The sequence below is a fragment of the Nothobranchius furzeri genome, chromosome 5 (genome assembly GCF_043380555.1).
Source record: "Nothobranchius furzeri strain GRZ-AD chromosome 5, NfurGRZ-RIMD1, whole genome shotgun sequence".
Lineage (NCBI taxonomy): Eukaryota > Metazoa > Chordata > Actinopteri > Cyprinodontiformes > Nothobranchiidae > Nothobranchius > Nothobranchius furzeri.
In genome coordinates this window covers 55,427,243-55,446,953 of record NC_091745.1, presented here as the reverse complement: position 1 = coordinate 55,446,953, position 19,711 = coordinate 55,427,243, and the positions used below count along the sequence as shown (strand labels likewise).

General features: G+C 41.4%; 1 protein-coding gene across 1 annotated transcript in view; it reads right to left on the bottom strand.

Annotated features, from left to right (window-relative positions):
- LOC107378934 (myelin basic protein) overlaps positions 1-19,711 on the bottom strand; it is a 96,498-nt gene that overhangs the window by 9,594 nt on the left and 67,193 nt on the right. The gene's annotated exons all lie outside the window — the stretch shown is intronic.

The window sequence follows — 19,711 nt, the reverse complement described above, 5'->3', positions numbered from 1 at the left end:
TGTAAAATAGTGGTAGTGGAAGGCAACTTAATAACTAATTTGTCCACAAAGAGCCGCGACCGGGTGCTGTGTTCTCATGAGAACTAGTGCTGTTTAATAAAATGGAACCTCAGTTAGCTTAGCTCCCATCTCCGCTTCAGCTTTGGGTTAGCTTGTAGCTACATCGCTTCAGTTCGACGGATGTCTTCATTTGATCCCAGCCTTACAGCCCCACCTCTTTTCCCTTTTATGGAATTGTCTGGGCATGAGGAGACGTGTGACGCAATCAAAATGGCGGTGGTGGCCACCTCCCATTTCAGATTAAAAACTTATATTACGAGCCTATGGATATGAACTGACGATATCACCGATATATACCGATATCACTGACGCACAGTGCTTTGCTAACGACTGTGAAAATGGAATAATTTGAAGAAACTGCCTTGCTTGCACTGACGCGTTATTTAGGAAAACATGTCAGCCTCTTCTCTTAACTTGTAAAAATAAAAATAAACTCCCTGAAAACTCCGGAGTCTGGATCTCTAGCAGCAGAGATCCAGACTCCGGAGTGCTGCTGCCGGGTGGCACTGGAAACTACGAAAGTCGAGGTAAGCTAAATTTTTAACAATAAGTAACATTTATGCAGCGCTGAAAGCACCAGAAACAATGACGTTTTGCTCTTAGCGGTAGTTTATGAAAGTAGTCAGACGTCATCATCCCAAAAGCCTTGGTCCCATCGCGAGGATATTAACAAAGAGGCAGCACCAGATCCTCACAGACTCAGGTCTAAGTGACATTTGGATTCAAATGTGAGAAGAGGGTTGGAGGGGAAGTGTGAAAGCAGCTCTACTTTTACTGACAGCTGTGAGATCATCTGGCAGTGCTGGTGTGTTTAAACGGGACGCTGCCTCAAGATCCTAATACAATCAGACCAGTCTCAGTCGTGTCATCCACACCTCAGATCTTCCCTTTGGTTTAATAAGTCGCCACGATTGATGTGAGAATCAATCAGCGCCTAACAGATCGTAATAAATGCCTGATAAATTTGATTAATCCCCAAAGTCTGAGCTGCTCAGTGCGACTGGTTGTGCCGTGAACATTGTTAGTCTGACTGCTTGTCACAAGTTACACCCTGATCTAATAACCGAGCATCAGACCGCGTTTGGGAATAATCAGAGACAAGAATCCGACAGGTTGTCCCTAAATCAATTAATCCCCTCCAAGCTGGATTTACTGACTACAACGGTTTTAGACATAAAAAAGAGGAGAAAACCCTGTAAACAACACTAAGGGCCAATTATTCAGCAGTTGTATGCAGAACACAGCGGAAAGAAGTAAACATCTCCTGAGAGCTTCCTCTCTTCACTTTGTAGGACTCTCATGAATACAGGAGTTATTCATGAGCCCAAAACCCAACATAATGATGGTTTCTTGAGGCCTTTCCACACAGGCAGAGCAGAGATGGGGCTTTTAAACACCAGCAGCTAGGAAGGTCAGGACCTGAGAAGCATACTGGGAGAAATGGATTTCTCTGGATACTTAGCCTTTTGGAGCTCCAAGAGAATGAGAGTATGCTCTCTGCTTCTCTGAGAGGTGACTGCGGTCTGCAGATGATGTGATCAGTCACCTCAATGAATACATGAGCGACACTACAAATGACCTGTTTGATCAGCTCAGAGAAGGAATCAAGGAGAACCATGAGCACAATGGAGGGAGGAGGTATGCGAGGAGTGGGCCTCAATCTCTTCATTTTTCCTCCTCTTCCTCAGCATGAAGAGGATGTGCAGCCAAGCATCTGGGACAAGAACAAGGACTGTGGTAGGACACGTGCGCGGGATGCATTCCTCTCCACTGCTATGTGGCTGCAGCCCAACCCTCCCACCTGAAGGCAACTATCTCTCAGCAGCTGCATTCATGCTGGATCTGCAGCACCCACAAGCTCCGTGGAAAGAAAAGACGCTCTCTGTCTCCGACACCCCAGCAGGCATTTGGAACGTTGAGGCCTCCACAGAGTTTACTGGAGGAGATAAGAGCTGCAGCAGAAACGCTCGCTTGTAGCTGGAGCCAAATTTATGACTTCCTTGCTTTAGATATGGGGAGGGATATGGAAAAAAAGCCACGCCAGCTGGAACAAAAAGGTGGTCAAAAGCGTTTTAACATCTTTCTCCTTTATTTCAAGTCAAAACAATAAATTCTGAAGCATATCTGATCGATTTGATCACTATTGATGGTTCAAGCTTCATCATTTGCCTCAGAACTGTTGTGTTAGTTCAACTATGCAGCTAAAAACGCCAAAACAGCCCTAAAAGTTACAACAGCAGCCGGGATTTCTTTTCCTCCTAGGGCGGGGGTAACGATTTTACTGAGTTTTTCTCATTTGTTCATAAACAGGACATTTAATGAGATTTTTTATGCTTCTTCAGAACATAAACGGAACATTGATTATATGTTGAGTTGTAGGGCTGCACAATAGCCTGCGATATTCGATAACCATGCTTAATATTGCGATATCAATATTACGATAAATGAACAAATACTAAAGTATGCAGTGTTGATGTCGTCTGGCGTGTGACGTCTGCTCTGGGTTCAAAGCAAACAAAAACTAATGCATGAATTCCATTACAACATAACATTTTTATTGAAAAATTACGCAGCTGCACCTGCTACTGTATTAGCAGCAAAACAACACACTGCATGCATGCAGTTTCTCAGTGACTTTAAAACATCACCACCACCATAAAACTTTTTCTGATGCTCCAAATACAGAAAAACATCCCTTACCAGAGTTTTTTTTTTTGAATAAATTTAAAAAATCTGAAAATAAGTTTAAATGTTCAATAATAGTTAACATCACTTAAATGCAACAGCAAATTCTCTCATTGCTACTGAGCATTTTCTCCACTTATGTGGTTATGATATGGGCTGTTGCTGCAATTGGGAAGTGAACTGTGCTGGGCCAAACTAGGAGAATATTAAGATTTTCTGAGGGAAAGAGAAAAACAATTGTCTACCTTTCAGAAGAGGAACTGGCAAAAAAAAAAAAAAACTACATGGAAAATATGTGAAAACATTTGTTTTTAACCCCAAATTGAACAAGTTTACCTAGATCTTAAAAAGCAGCTCAGATGATGAAACTGCAACTATGATTCTGATAACAAGCTAACAAATTGAACTAGCTCCTCTAGCAGAGCTTCTGACTGACAGTTTATGTGCAGCAGCAAATCAACTATCCTGATTAACAAGGTTATAAAAGCTCATAAATGAAAAATCACTTTGATGTGTGGGGGAACTTTTCCAGGCCCTCCTTAGCAGGGTGGGACTGGGAGGAGAGTGCTGTAGCCTTTTAGCTGGAAGCTAACCGGAGCCTGGGGCTAACGGTGGGTTGGTTCACTGGCAGCGCTGATTCTAGAAACCTCAGCACAAAGTGCGTTCGTTAATCTGAGCCAGCATGACGAACAAGAGAAGCGAGCGGCAGCGGAAAGCGGGGGCGGAGCGGAGCGGAGCAGAGATAGTGGAATTTTGGAGTAAGGGTCTACGTAGGGGGTGGGCGTATTACGTGGACAGACCCATCTGATAGGCCGCATATCAGAAGAGCTACATTTGACTGGTCAAATAATACTTCAGCGTAAAAAACAGAGCTGGTTTACAAAAAGTTGATGTATGACACAAATGGAAATATTTGAACCAAACATTTATCACCGTTTTTGACGTGCTTTGCGATGGGCCTATCGCACGTCCTGTTATCGCAATGACGATAATTTTTCGATATATTGTGCAGCCCTATTGAGTTGTGTCGCTGCTTCCACAAGACCTTTGTTGATTGTTCCTTTAAAAAAAGGTATTTGATAATATTTTTCTAATTGTATTCTTAGTGGTGACTAAAGGAGAGGTTCTCAGCATATTTATCTTAATGTTCTAATGCTTTCATGTAAAACAGGCTTATGCATACTACAGGTTCGTGTCCGTAGACTAGAACAGGTTAAACATGACGTACACTGACTGGAAATGACAATAAAGCTTCAGATTATGTGTTTTCCTTCGTATGTTCCAGGATCTAACAGAACGATGGAGACAAACTGTATAAATGCTACGGTTCAGCAAGCACACAATCACGTGGAGGGCCGAGGCACCACCTGTTCAATCCAAACAAGTGAAGCAGAGTGGAGACAGAGGGGAGCTTGAAAAACCACCTGCAACATTTAGGCCGTATGTGAGGGAGCATTTTGGCTTCCCTGTAAGAGACAATCATGATCCAAATGGTGAAAGTGAACACATGAACGCGCACCCCCAGCCTGATGGTGTAGCGCCGCTCAAGCGTACTCCGATCGCTGTGAAAGGAAAGAGGTTCTATTTGCTTTAATGAATTTCAGTAAAACCTCCAAAATGAAAAGATAAACACACACGTTTTCTTTTACATTAGATTTGTTGATTTAAGTCTATAAGTTGAATCAGTTAGATGCTCAGCAGCGTGTGATGTATCGGTGGTGGCAGATGTGTCTGTGATGGTTGTGGTTTTCATGACAGCTGGCGTGAGCAGGTGTCTCTATATGACAGGGAAGCAGCTCACATAGGTGCTAGGGCCAGCATGGGCCGACGCCATCGGTGCATCAGGAAGGACGTATCGCTCAGGGGGACACGAGATGCCAAAACACACACACTTATCTATACACATGTCCCAACATGAGAGAGAACATGAATAATGTCCTCCATCAGGAAGGCAGCAGGACGCTTGTGTTAAAGGCCTCACTGATTTATTTATTTTCTCCTTGTGAGATGACCATAAACGCGTGATCCTTCGGCCCGGCTCTAACACATGGTGACTGCTCTGTTTTCATGAGCTGATGAAGATTCATGATCAGTGTTGTGATGCTGCGTCATTCGATGCTCGTAGGCGGTAGGAGCAATTTCAGCCAGCCAATCAGTCCGTAGAGTCGCCTCGGTCCCAGTCTGACTGCTGGGGAAAAGGTCTGAGAAAAAGAGTCGCCTCGGAACCGAAAACGCAAATCTGACCTGTGTGTGAAACCAAATTGAACCAACGCTAATGTGTAAGCGCCATAATAAACTCCCAACCTGAAGGGAACATTTCACCTTTTCCTAGTCAAGACTCATGGCTTTGAGGAGTTGACTCTTATCCCGTAAACTTCATATCCCGGTTCACACTACAGGAAAATCGTGCCGATTTCTGAACCAAATCTCATCCTAAGGATTCATTTGATTACCATATTGGCTCTAAACAGGATTAGGAGCTCTCTGGTTTGCTAAGAAGAATGTACTTAACCAGAGGTAGACTGATATATCGGTCGGTCGATATATTGTGTCGATATTTACTTTTTGTTTATGTATCGTCATCGGCCAATATTTGTCCTTAGTAAAGCTGATTTAAAGTCAGGCAGCCTAGGGCTGTTACATAATTTAATTTACATTCACCAATAACATCTGCATAGTAAATAGTCTAACTTTATGTGTCTGACTGACACTGAGCAGTGTGCAGAGTTAAGATTTAACAGTTGGTCAAATTCAGAGTTCAAAAACTGATTCAGCTTCAGAAATGTTGTGCATCAACTGATGTTATTAGTGACATTTTAACACGAAAAAAGGTGAAAAACATCTAGATATCGGCCATGAAAATCGATATCTAGTTGCTGTGCGAACTGGCTCCAAATTGTAAACCACCCAAGTTCATGCTAAAGGTGCTTGAAGATGCCATCAGAACCACATCAGCTGCAAACAGTAGAGATGTGAATCTGAAATTCCCAAACTCCTTCCATCCAGTCCAGGATCAAAGACGAGGGTCAGAGTCCACCTTCTCAGACCTCCCCCAACACCCATGGTCACTAGCAAATACAATGTAGTCCTTTCTAAAAGAATATTGATTATTCTACAAAATTATAGCTAGCAAAGGTTGTCAGCAACACCCAGAACACAAGTTTTCAAATCCACACATTCTTGTTTTATGCTGTTTGTTGATTCTCCTCTAGAAGAGGAGACTTCACCCCATCTTGCCTCACATATGGGATGTAGTGTCCATGGAAGTGCTTCTGTACTATCTTGTTACCCACACTCCCCTCCCTTTGGACTCTTGTAGCCTCAGACCCAGCTGCTTACACACAAACACACACTCACTGACTGTCCTACCAGACAGTCCACACCAGATGACGTGCTCTCCTGAACTCAAGGCCGTCTTACAGCACAAACACTAATACAGAGCATCGTGCCCAAAGAGCGAGAGAGCCGAGGCAAAACAACACAGATCAGATCAGAACTCGATACTGAAATTTGAGTTCATTCATTCCAACTAAAATGAGACAGAAAAAAAAGTTCTGAAAGAAACAAGATCAAAGGTGGAGGGGGGGGGGCGGTGGGGGGAGTCAAGATGAGAGCGAAGAAAGACAAAACAGAACGTGAACAAAGGACACAGCTCCAGTGATGGATGCGGCCCTTAAACAATCACTGCTTTTCAAAGGGGGGGGGGGGGGGGGGGGGGGGGGCTTCGTGTTGGCAGTGCCAGGGCCCGTACCAGCCCGGGGTGGTCTCGGCCACGGAGACAAATAACTGAGCCATGGCACTTCTACAAGTAGGGTCAAACTCTCAGCAGTGCTGTGCATGCTGTCAGCAACACTCAGTGAAAAACCCACACTAATTTGATGTTTATTAGTTAATGCAGTCTGCAAGGAGAGGATAGCACAGGACTATTCAATCCTCGATGGTCACTAGCTGAATGTTCGCTCTGCACCGCCACATCTTGGGCATTAGCTGGCTTGTGAATAACTTCAGGACATGCTGAAGATGCAGTTCCATCACTGAAACAGGCATATTAAAGCAGGAAGACAGGTAAAGCTTGCAGGGTAGTGAGTCTCCATGACCAAGATTGAGTTGGGTCTGGAGGACAGCAGAAGAGAAACAAACTACACTTTCATTTTTATTTAATCCAACCCTAGCCCTATGAATCAGAAAATTCCTAATTTGTGTTTAGCCTAAAAGCAGTTTGTTTGCATGAGAGCTTTTAAAGGACTGCTCGATTTGACCAGCGTTTTGTCTGGGGCTGGTTCAAGAGGATGAAATTAATACAGAAGAATCTCAGTTCATCTAGGAACTGTGCGTTCATTCTTCTGAATAAACATTATGTTCAGTAATGTCTAGTGTTAACAGCGAAAAACGACTCCAGCAGGGTGACAGAAGAAACCAGCTATTACTGAGGAACGCAGAGACAGTCGTCCTCCATAAGGGAAACCAAAAATCCAGCTGTGAACATCTCGTGCTAATCTGCTTGAACTCCACGTGCGCAGAAGTTCATGGAAGAAAATTGATTTTCTAAAGAAAATTTTCTCAATCTGTTTTTATTAAAGCTTCTTTTGTCCTCCCACAGTCTTTTTCTACAGCGTTAGTAACGAGCACACACAGAAGTGGAGAAGGATTAGGCCTCGTCCTGCCTTGCTATTGGACAGCAGAGAGAAACACAAGGACTGAGCTCATCAGGCTCAAACTAAATCAATCAGCTCTGCAGCAGCACACTCCAACCTTTATACTTCAGCAGTGGCCAGTAGCTCCCAAATGCAATTAGAGGGGAAGTACATTACGTATGAAATAAGTGATAACCGGCTTTGAGTCAATACTGGTTTATTTCTCTACTAGAAGTCAGTGTGATGTAGAGGGAGGTGTTTTATCAAGGTTAGAGGGAGTTCCTGGAACATGAGCTCTGGTGCATTTGGCTGTTTTAATGTTTTTTCCCTCTTTCTTTTCGTGGTAGGGTCAATAGTCTTGTAGAAACACAGCGCTCAGCATAAATGAGTACATCCTCTTTAAAAATATGAATTTAATCAATAGCTCAATGAACAAATTTCATTGAATACTTGTTTAACTCCATAGCATAAATTTAAGATTAGTAATGCCAAAATCTTCAGTTTTACTAAAATTGGTTTAAGCAAAAACGAATACACCCCGCAACAAAAACTACTACATCTAGTGTTCTGTATGACCACCGTGTTTTCAAAGGACAGCTCCAAGTTTGCTAGACATGGAATGAACAAGTTGGCGACATATTGCAACATCTATCTTTTTCCATTCTTCAAGAATAACCTGTTTTAGAGCCTGGATGATGGATGGAGAGTGATGCTCAACCTGCTGCCGCAGAATTCCCCACAGGTGTTGGATTGGGTTCAGATCAGGAGACATGGACATTCAATAACCTTCACCCTGTTCTTCAGAATTTCAGCAGTTGCTTTACATGTGTGTTTTGGATCACTGTCATGTTGGAAAAGTGCACGACGACCAAGTGCACGGAGTGATGGCAGCATTTTCTCCTTCATTATAGAGCGATACATTGTTGAGTTCATGATACCATCGATGAAATGCAGTAGAGGCTGACCGATATGGGTTTTTTTAAGGCCGATGCCAATTTTAAAGAATTATGTTACCAATGGCCGATATCTAAAGCTGATTATTGAGGCTGATATATACGTTTTAGCAGCACATTGATTGTGAAAGACAACTGAACACTCACTGTGTGCAATAATAAGTTAAATAAGTCAATAACTCTCTTAATATTTATTGAGCTTCAAATAGATAACATTTAAAAAATGGTGTGTTGGTGTCAAACGAATCATTAGACTCAACTGTGGTTTAATGCCTGTTAATGAAAATGTTGTAGTCTTAAGTGTGGCTTTTCTCCTAAGAATATAATTGGGGTGTACTCATTTTTGCAACATGGGCTTGAATGGATTTGTTAGAAAAATCACTTATTTGTGTGTGAAAACGAACAAATCTTGTTTGTAATTAATGGCGTATTTTGTAGTTTTGGGATCTCAAAGAAAATGTTGATTCTGAAAAGAAACTAAAGGTTTTCTGACAAATGTAGTGGGGTGTACTCTGAGCACTGTATGTATTGACAGTGTTTACTATGTATTTTCATATAAAAATTTGTTACCAAGTTGTTTGGTAAACATACGACTGTTCTTTACAAAGATTGTTACATGACAAATAAAGTCTTCAAAAATGTTGGGAGGAGAGGAAGAAAATGTCTTGTATTATGATTTTGTGTAGGGATGAGCGAGTACACCACTATCGGTATCTGTATCTGTTCAGCCAACTAAATTATCTGTATCTGTATCTGTACTCGGAATGGGCGTGGCACACCCCGGAAGTGGGCGTGGTTTAATCGGAAGTGGGTGCGGTTTACATCAATATATTATTTTAAGTCTGAAATTGATATGGAATGATCAGAAGTTGCTATGTGTATTGTTTATTTGAAAACTATTTACAGAGCAGCATCAGAATTGAGATTAAATATTTTTGATCACAATAGTAAAGAATCTATTACAGAACAAGTGTTTCAATAAAATCAGAACATTAATATTTGAGTGCATGGATTAATACATCTGAACTCATGCAGTAGGAACTAGGAAATATGAAATTCTAGAACCAGACACAACTTCATGTATATTTTTTTATTTTAATTTGATTAAACTGATTTTTTTCTTAATTTTCTTGGCATTTTGCCCCACACAAAGTTAAACAAAACAATGTTGATTAAGGTGTGTGTGTCTGAGAGATAGAGAGGGTGAGAGGGAGAGAGATGGAGTTAAATTTTTTTTTCAAAACGACCAGAGCGGAGGTAGTGAGTGACTGACGCAGCACGTCAGCTCTGTCTTGTCAAATGCACCATGTCAGTTACGAAAAAAGTAACTTTAAATATTCAACCGAAAAAGAGGCGAGCTGAAGAAAACCTAGGGAAAACTGAAGAAACGTGAGCAACAGTGAAACAATCACAGCGAGATCCGTTACTGTCTGTGTGTGTGCGTGGATGAGCCGGACGGACTGCGCTCCCGGCCGGCTGGCTAGAGAGTTTTGTGTGTAGGGAGGGGTGGGTGCTCTATGTGACTTGCCAATCACAGAGCGTGAAGACAGTCAGTTACCCAATGAGGATTTTCCTTCAGCACGATTACAGATATTTAAAAGGTTTACTCGTTTCATGCTCGTATTCGTCAAAAATGCTTTATCCGTACCCATACTCGTTTCAGACGAGTATCCGGCTCATCCCTAATTTCGTGGCTTTGCTTTTTTCAGAATTTAAATGGGAATTAGGGCCGCTTGATTGTGGCTAAAATGATAATCACAATTATTTCAACTGGTATTCAGATCTCGATTATTTAACACGATCTTTAATCAATGTTAATGACACAAACACTCCAAATACTGATAACAAAAGAGAAATGCATTGTGCAAACCTGTGCGATATTAAAAAGAAAAAATATAAACATCTATGTTGAAAGGAACTTCCACAACCTGCCTCATATTAAATTTTGCTGTCGTGTGACGTAGGGGAGTGTGTACAGTACCGCCATGAAAGATGAACTATTATTATTTTCCAGCCTGAGAAACAAAATATGTGCATGAAGACAGTCAAATGTATGTTTTTTAAGACTTTGCAGCCCTAATAAAAATAAATATCCACTTCATAATTGGCTCACTGTATCTCAAATGTATTGTGTTTGTAAAAACTGGTTTGTGAGCGAGTGAGATCCACCAAGAAAGGTTTATGACTGGTCAGTCCTGACCAATGACCAGTGATCATGCTGCTTGCACATGGGCACATCATTCCCTTTCTTAAAGGCTGGAGGGACAGTCCAGAGCGCAGGCTGAGTTTTTGCTAACCAGCAGGGAATATAGACGACAAGTTCGACAGTAGCTAAGGGTTACCAGAAATGTTGATAAGCTGTTTGCTAGGTGCGCTTGGGAAAGAAAAAGTCACAATAGGGGTCTGGAAAGTTGTTAGAAATAGTGGCAAAGTTGCTAAGTTGGCAACTAACTCTGTGTGGGAGGTGCACTCGATATTGTACTTAGAGCTGTGCGAGAGTAAATCACAAATGATTGAAACCCAGATCGTAATTGTAATAAAATTCAATTAACCAAACAGCCCTAATGGGAATCCATTCAAAATCAATGTTTATCATTTAGATATGTCATTCTTTATGCATTATAGAAAACAATGAGTATAAATGACCTGTGCTTATATTGTGCTTTCTTGGAGTCAGAGGATTGCAAAGTATCTTACATTACAGTGAATAATTCATCCATTCACAGACACATTCATACGCTAATGGTGATCGAGTTAGGTAATGGGTTAGGTCTTACATCTATGAGAAGACCTTCTTTGTTAGGACAGGGGCTTTTTCATCAGCCACTTTGTTGGTAGGTACCACAAGGATCTATCCTCGGCCCTGGCATCTTTTCTATTTATTTACCTCTTGGAGCGGGTGTCCATAAACATATAATCAAGTTTCACCTGTATGCAGATGATTGCTAGGTTTATTTTTGGTCACTCAATGTTCTGCAGGCACACTCCAAGAACTTTAAGACTGGCAGATGTTAAAGCCGGGCTGACAGATAACTAAAAACATTTTCAAAGACACAAAAACTGAAGCGAGGGTTTTTAGACAGAGATCTGTAAATAATAGCTCTGTTCACACTGACCTCTCCCAAATAGCTCTCTTTGAGAAAACTCTTGTCACTTCAGGGCTGTACAGTGTGACATACACGTCACACGTGCAATGACCAAAACTCTGTGCTATAAACTATTTTTAAACGTATTACTCGTGCAACATCTTTTCAAGTTACTTTCCCCCCAGAACTTTATTGAACCAAGGTAAATTGTTTGTTATTTTGTAATGAAGATGCCTTTTACTGGTGCACAATGTGCTAATAGGTGCTGTGGAGGAAAACAAAGAAACCAGCAAAGTCAAAAAGGCAGAGATGGTCCAAAGTTTGGGATGAAAAGTGCAACTACGGGCAGATTAGCTAATGCTAGCCGGCTCATGATCTAGCGGGGTTCCGAAAAACACGATGGTTGTGAAACTAAGAAAATCTGAACTCTACAAGTGGAAAAAAGTCCCAATCATCCTGTTTATTCTTAGCTGTCTGCAGCAGTATGCAGCAGAACTGCAGACGTCAGGTTGCTGATTCAAGTCTGCTCGATATACCACAGCAGGATAAGGCAAGCCATTGTAGTATTTAATTTACAAACGTGTCTATCTTCAAGCAGAATTTAAAACAGATTATTGCTAACCTGTACATAATAGATATGTCATCATTCCATTTTAGTAGTAGAAATTAAATGTTATTAGCATTTCCAGAACCACTGAACATGTTAATGAAGTACATTAAATTCTACTGATTATATGGATATATGTATATATGTTCTTTTGACTAAGATGAGTGATATTAATACAAACCTAAAATGTTACTGAAATGTAGGTGAAATTTTGTTCATGTAATATCCAACTATAAATATCAGATGAGAAAAAGGGAACTATACAACACAAAACATAGTATAGGGAGCCTAAGCCACGCCCATCTACTTCCGGACCAAGGGTCCCCAGAAGAACAAAAAAATGAATGCAAGTCAATGAGGCTAAAAACACTATTTCTGAATTCCACTTGTTATGGGCCATGGATTTCACATATAATGTCTGTGAAATTTAAAGATGCATTTTGATACCAAGAACTTGCCTATTTTCAAATGAGGGGAAACATTATTTTAGGTTTTATGTGAAAATAAGTCCAGGACTACAAATGCGCTTCAGGAAAGTGACATAATCAAACCAGCCACTGAGAAAAACTAAGGGAAAATGGCTGTAAGTTCAGCAAACTTCAAATCCTTTCTTCAGGACAGAATCACCATAAATCTGGCCATGTGGAGAGTAGCAGCTATGCTAGAGAGGAGATAATGTGATGATGTCATTTATGTGACGTGCCAATGTCTGGTTTGTTGTCATGCTAACAGCAAATTTTTAAATGCTGATACATTTCAAAGTACGTGACTGGCATGGGCAAAACACACATAATTAATTTTCATATAAATATAAGTATGTGTGCAATCAGGGCCTAAGGCAAAGCAGATTAGAAAATAACTCTCTCATCATTTTGTTGTATTATTTCATATTTTTAGCAGCAGACCACGGTCACGTTTCACTTGAAACATTGTAGCAGCAGTCCTATTTTAAACCATTAACAGAATAGAAAAACAAATGAACAAGAAGACACAAAAACAACTTGCACCAAACCAAGGAACGTCTGACAAGGGAAAAGTTTATAAATACAACACGGTGGTGTTGTACTTGAACACGTTCATTTAACGATCAACTTGCTTTATTTTTTGGGTGAACGTAAACCAAACTCGCACACATTTTGCCTGATGAATAATAAAGCAAGCTCTCATTCTAGCATGTGTGAACGGGTTTAAGAACGGCACTCTCCCACAGATTGACAGCACCAGATCTCCATGGTGCTAAAGCCTTAGCTAAAACATCCTTTTAACCATACTGTTTAAGTAGACCACAAATCATACACAGTAGCGATTGGCGTGAAGTCTACTCTTCTATGTCTGCCGTTGAAGACGGACCTCTGTAAAGAACAAATCTACACTAAACTGAATAAAAGAAAATGTTCTTTTCGAAATTACACTGATAAGAATGTCTGAAGATATTTTAGAATCAGGTTTATTATCAAGTACGTGAGTTAAGACTCACGCTACCAGGAATTTGCTTTGGTGATTGTTATTGTGTCTGAATTATAAGCACTGGTGTTTGTCAGTGTGTTTAAGTAAGAACTACTTTTGGTTTTTAGAAATTGTAACACGTTTTTATGCTGGTGCTACAACCTTTTGTTCTGTGCTACAAAACCTACAACCTTCATAGCACCAGTGCTATAAGCTAAAAATGTTAACATATAGCTCTGCACTTATGTGGGAGTAAAAATGGATGCCGCCCTGACATTTGTCAGTCACATAAATGGGATTATATGTTTCTGTCATTTTCATCCACAAGCCAGACTTCTCTCGAGCACAGCTGGAAACAGTAATCCATGCATTTATAACATCACGTCTAGATTCCCGAAACTCTAACAGGTATTAAAAAAGCACTGCGTTTTTTTTTTGTTTTAATATTTATTTCACAGGGCTGTGCTCTATCTACTTGCATATTTGCTTGCATTGGCCGTGCGGTGTTTGTTGATAGTCCCCAAGTACATCCATAAGTTTTGAAGGGAAGGGTCACCAGCTATGGCTTCAAGAATTATTATTTTATTATTTAACAACACAATAACACTTATTGTTCTCATTGACATGCTTATCAACCTGTTTGTATCAAGGATGATTTCATGTTTTGGTGTACAGCAGCTGTGATAAAGGTCCATGTAGTCTGATCTCTCCTGTGTAAATGGATAGTAATGCAATATCAGCCTGCAGCTCACCCAGTGATCCATGCAGATGGAGAGTTTATCTGCTTTCCATCTCTCTCTTTCCTGTGGTAAAGGTGTATTAGTCACGTAAAAGTAAATCCATTTCTCCTTTACCAAGCTATATTTACTCCTTTGCTGTTTGGGTTTTATTCCAGTTCTATCTAGAAGTTCCTTTTTGTTGTGTATGTAAAAAGCGTCTACACAGTCTAAATCCCACAACAAAGAGACATATTTTCTCTCCGCCTGCCAAAAATAAGCGCTTTCTTGGAATCAAAATGTATCTTTAAAATTCACGGACATCATATGCGAAATCCATGGCACATATCAAACGGGATCAGGAAATAACTTTTACGGCCCGTAGACTCAATCCTTTTGTTTTGGCAGTAGGGGACCCACGGACCGGCTGGCCTCAGGAAAACCTTTCATCTCTCATCTGTAAGCTGGTTTCAAAAGAGTATAAAAAGTCAACAACCTCTTTTCTTACAAATTATAACACACAAAGCTTTTGCCGTTATTTGTGGTGATAGCTTGCTAGTTATAAAACAAAAAATAAAAATAATACTAACAATTGGATCAATGAAAGCTGGATGAAGAATAGTAGAACTGTCCATCCATAGATGTGGGGAAAAAAACAACATTTCAGGATGGAAAAATACAGAAACACAAAGAGAAGGAGGTCTGGTTTGTAGAACTGAAGCCTGCTGGGTCGGACCAGATAATGGATTCATAAACGGGCTTTTAACAGCCGTGCAGCTGGAGTGGCGTTTGCCCTTCAGTGTGAAAGAAAAGCAAACAGGAAGTGCATGTTGGAGACAGCCAGAGACTCTGGATGTTTGGAGGGGAACCACAGCGCCTGCTGATGACAGAGCTAACCTGACACCCGTTAACCAATCACATGGTGCTAGATTAGTGGAAACAACCTACTTTGCCTTCCGTCTGCACACCAGATAAACACAGTAGAGCTAAATTAAGAACTAAACAGACAAAAGTGTATTTTACACATAAGTGGTCTGTAGAGCCGTCAGAACAAAGAACCAGGAACACGTTTAGTGTCTAAACAAAAAGAATTAGTGAAGGTGAGTTTTTAATTCTTTTAAACAGACAATTATCTGTGCAAATCAATTCTGTGTTCAGCTTGGGGGGGGGGGGGGGTGATTATTGACTCTGCAGGAGTGGATCGATCAGATGAAGTCACAGCACCTCATTATGTTACTGCTAATAAACAGAGAGAACAAGAAGAGAGTGATGGCTCCTCAGTATTGTGTACAAAAGCATGTACTCTAGGAGTATACGGGCTGTTAGGTCCCTGTATGACCGGTTTTAGAGCTTGGTCCGCATTGCCGGCAGTAAGACGGGCTCGTTTCCGATGAGAGTTGGGACTCCACCAAGGCTGCCCTTTGTCATCGATTCTGTTCATAAGTTTTATGGACAGGATTTCTAGGTGCAGCCAAAGTGTTGAGGAGATCCGTTTTGGTGGCCGAGAACCGGGTCTCTTTGTTATGCTGATGATGTGGTCCTGTTGGCTTCATCAGAACGTGATCTCCAGCTTTTGCAGAAGCAGTTCGCAGTTGAGTGTGAAGCAGCTGGGATGAGAATCAGCTCCTCTAAATCAGGTCTTGAGTTAGGAAAGGGTTGAATGCCTTTTTCAGGTCAGGAATGAGGTCATGCCTCAAGTGGAGGAGTTTAAGTATCTTGGGGTCTTGTTCACGAGTGAGGGAAAACTGGAGCGTGAGATCGACAGGCGGATTGTGTCTGCAGTGATGCGGGTTGTACTGATCTGTCGTGAAGAGAGAGCTGAGCCAAAGTTCTCAATTTACCGGTCGATCTACATTCCTACCCTCACCTATGGTCACAAGCTTTGGGCAATGACCAAAATAGATAGAAACTGTCCTAAATTATTTCCTATGAACACAATTTTGAATTTTCTCACCAATGGCGGTGGCCACGCATACGCATGTTCCTCTGCAATCGTCTGACGATAAATCCCACCTGTGTGTACCCAGGTGCTCGTGTCCATTCATCATTCTATACATGCAGAAACACCCGCAATTAACCACATTTGGTCACACCATGTCTTTGAGAGGAATCAGTGTGTTTCTCTGGGAAAACAAATATTTAAAACGAGGTACTGGCTGCAGAAGTAGAAGACAAACAAACACGTTGCAGAGGTTGTAAAAGCGGTCGAGACAAGAGGGGAGGTCCTTGTCAGACACAAAGAAAAATAAAGGTTCAACATAAAAAAAAACTGTGTAATGGACTGAATGTTCCATTCTTTTGTCATTTACAGATTACATTTAAAGAGCTGAAGGCATGTTCTGTTAGTTTTGTTCTTGTCTGGAAACGTTTGTTGTATGAATACAGAGCTGTCAGTCGGTTTGAAGAAGAAGAAGAAGAAAAGATCATTTCTATAGCGCCTCTCAAGATAAAAATCAAGAGGCGCTTCACAAAAACAAAAAATGTGAAAATATAAAAATAATTTAGAAAATGATTAAAAATATATTTAAAATGAGCAAAAAATAGACAATTGTGATTAAGAATTTTAAAGAAAGAGAGAGAGTGAATAGGAAAGAGGGAAATCAGTGGATCCTGAGGAAGGTGGAATAGGTGGGGAGAGCAGAACAAGGAGAGGGTGATGAAGGTCACCCCAAAACCAGCTTGAACAAGTGAGTCTTCAGCTGCTTTTTAAAGGAGTCCACTGAGTCAACTGATCTCAGGCTCAGGGGGAGAGAGTTCCAGAGTCTGGGGGCCACAGCAGCAAATGATCTGTCACCTTTGGTCTTTAGCCTGGTGCTGCACAACCAGTAGGCTTTTGTCACTGGACCTCAGGGACCTGCTGGGGGTGTAGGGACTGAGAAGATCTTGAAATGAACCCTGAAGTTGACCGGCAGCCAGTGAAGTTGGAGGAGAAGCGGGGTGATGTGGGTGCGTTTGACAACACATGTGAGAAACCGAGGTTCTTGAGGGTGCTCGGAGTTGTCAAAAATAGAATATGGATTGGAGTCGGATTTGTGCGGTTTGGCTGTTGCTCCACAAAGGTTCCAGATCACAGTGTAGGTTCAGAAAGATCTCCTCCAAGAATCAGATCAGTGCACTCACGGAGGATGCTTTAACTCCTTAGCGCACGCTCTGCCAAATCCTCCAATAACACAAAATCAGCCATTCTACTATGTCAGAATCCCATTGGCCACAGGTGTCTTTTATATGTTCTAGCACCAGATATGCAATAAAGCTGTTTTTTCAACCAAAATAATTATTTATTGGGTAAAAATCATTTGTGGATGAGGAACATGTGTGGATGACTGAGACCTTCAGTATTGCAGTTCCCTTGTTTTCCTACTAGATACTGTTTGTATGCATGATCTGACTTTTTTTTACTGTAACCTTTTCATGCACAAGTACAAAATGATGAATACCACACAATGCGTAAAATAGATCCTACTCATGACACACGCACAGATCTGTGCTTAAGTACGGTTGATAAACGAGGGCACTGGACTTGACTGTGACACTTCTGTATTTGCCATTTCCATGGCGGTTAGCTGCTGTGCTCTAGGCTATTTTCATGCATCAGCCAAGCTTCAGACAACAGCAGGATGGCCTCGCACATGTATGGTTTACCTAGCACCCCCCCCCCCCCCCCCCCATAAAAAAAAACCCCAAATCATCTACCTGCCACCACCGTGCTGACATCAGGTAGATATTTGCTCTGTTAATCTGTGTTGGGTTTCCTCCAAATATGACACTTATGGGTAAACATTTCTGGCTTAGTGTCATCTGTCAAGAAGACAGCATCCAGGAGTCTAATGCAAGGTGTGTTGCCATCATCTCTTTAATCAGACGATAGGTTCTCTTGGTGGTTGTCCTTTTCTAATTGGAGTGACATGATCTTACAACTCATGCTAACTGAGGCATGATGAGACTGTGGGATGTAGATTTCACTTTTATAAAAGGATTTAGCTCAAATGGACGAGCACTGTCCAACGATAGAGTCTAAATAATTAGAAATGTCTCCGTGGAGGTTTTTAGATTAACACATGGGCTGCATGGTGGCGCAGTGGTTAGCACTGTTGCCTCGCAGCACGAAGGTTGCAGGTTCGACACTCGGCTCGGCCGCGGCCTTTCTGCGTGGAGTTGTGTGTTCTCCCCATGCATGCGTGGGTTTCCTCCGGGTACTCCGGTTTCCCCCACAGATCACAACATGCCCTATAGGTTATAAATTGTAAGTCGCTTTGGATAAAAGCGTCTGCTAAATACATAAACATGTCAACAACTGCTTTATTGTTGATGTCACCCTTCATCTTAAGCATTGTGGGATTAAACGTGTCACTTAATCAGGTGCTTTGACTCCACTTATCTTCTCTCGATCTTTCAGAACGGTTTAATCTTGCTGCAGAACAGACAAAGCTAACATGTGATTAGTAAATTGATGAGACAAAGTCTGAGGAGTTGCCTATAGGAGGGCAGGAGATTGTGATTCTATAGGTTATTTCTGGCTCCCTGCCCTGTTGAAGAAGCCATTTCCTTCACCCTGGGAGGTGTATGAACGCTGCATCTTCACTCCGACTCTATTATCTGAGCCGACAAGTTCCAACAGGAAGCCTCTGATGGCTTCATTTACAGTGGAAGGAAAAAATGTCACTAAATTTAACCTGTAATTGCAGCAATTTTTCACTTGGTATTTCAGCTGTTCTGTTCAGCATAAAACACAGAATAACCTTCACCAAATAATCCATTTAAAAAGTCTTTAAAAGAAAAAAAATGTATACACTGCTTTCCATGTATCCCCAACCATAACCCACTTCCTTCTGGGTTTTAAAAACATTCTAATTGTTCAGACTTGCTACACATCTGCCTCCAACCTACATCAGATCAGTTGCCATCCTGCAGATGTCTTTGTTCCTGTTCATCGAGCTTCTGCCCTCATCTGTTGGGTAGCAGTACTACAAATGGACTTATTAACCCCCCTCATTTGCCCTCAACTCATTTGGATGTGAGTTGAAAAGAAAGATGGAAAACTTTAGCACAGGCAACTCTAACCTGAAAGATTTTCTCATCACATGGCTTCCAAAAGCTATTTAGCTCCCTTCATCCCTGGTGTAAGCTAACTTTTCCCTGGCCAGCCTGCTCCCTGCAAACTAATGTCACGATGAAGGATTAGCAGCCTCTGAGTCAGTGTGGAGAAAGGGAAGCTGTCATTATTGCCAAGGGGGGAGCGTTGGTGAATTAAGACAGCCAAGACTGAATTTGTGCAATGTCAGAGTGGATTTATTGCTGGGATATCGGGCTTCCCAGCAGCACATTTTAGCTCTGTACAGTCTGTCACATTAACGTTTAACCAAAGATGGGAGGAAAAAGACTGAAACATTGTATTTGATCGCCTTTGTTTCATATTCCACATTCATGTTCAACTGATGGATCCAAACATGAGAGGAGCATCTGCTGATCAGGTTGGGTTGGGAGGCAGCACCGATAATCTGCATCTGGCATCAAATACAAGGTT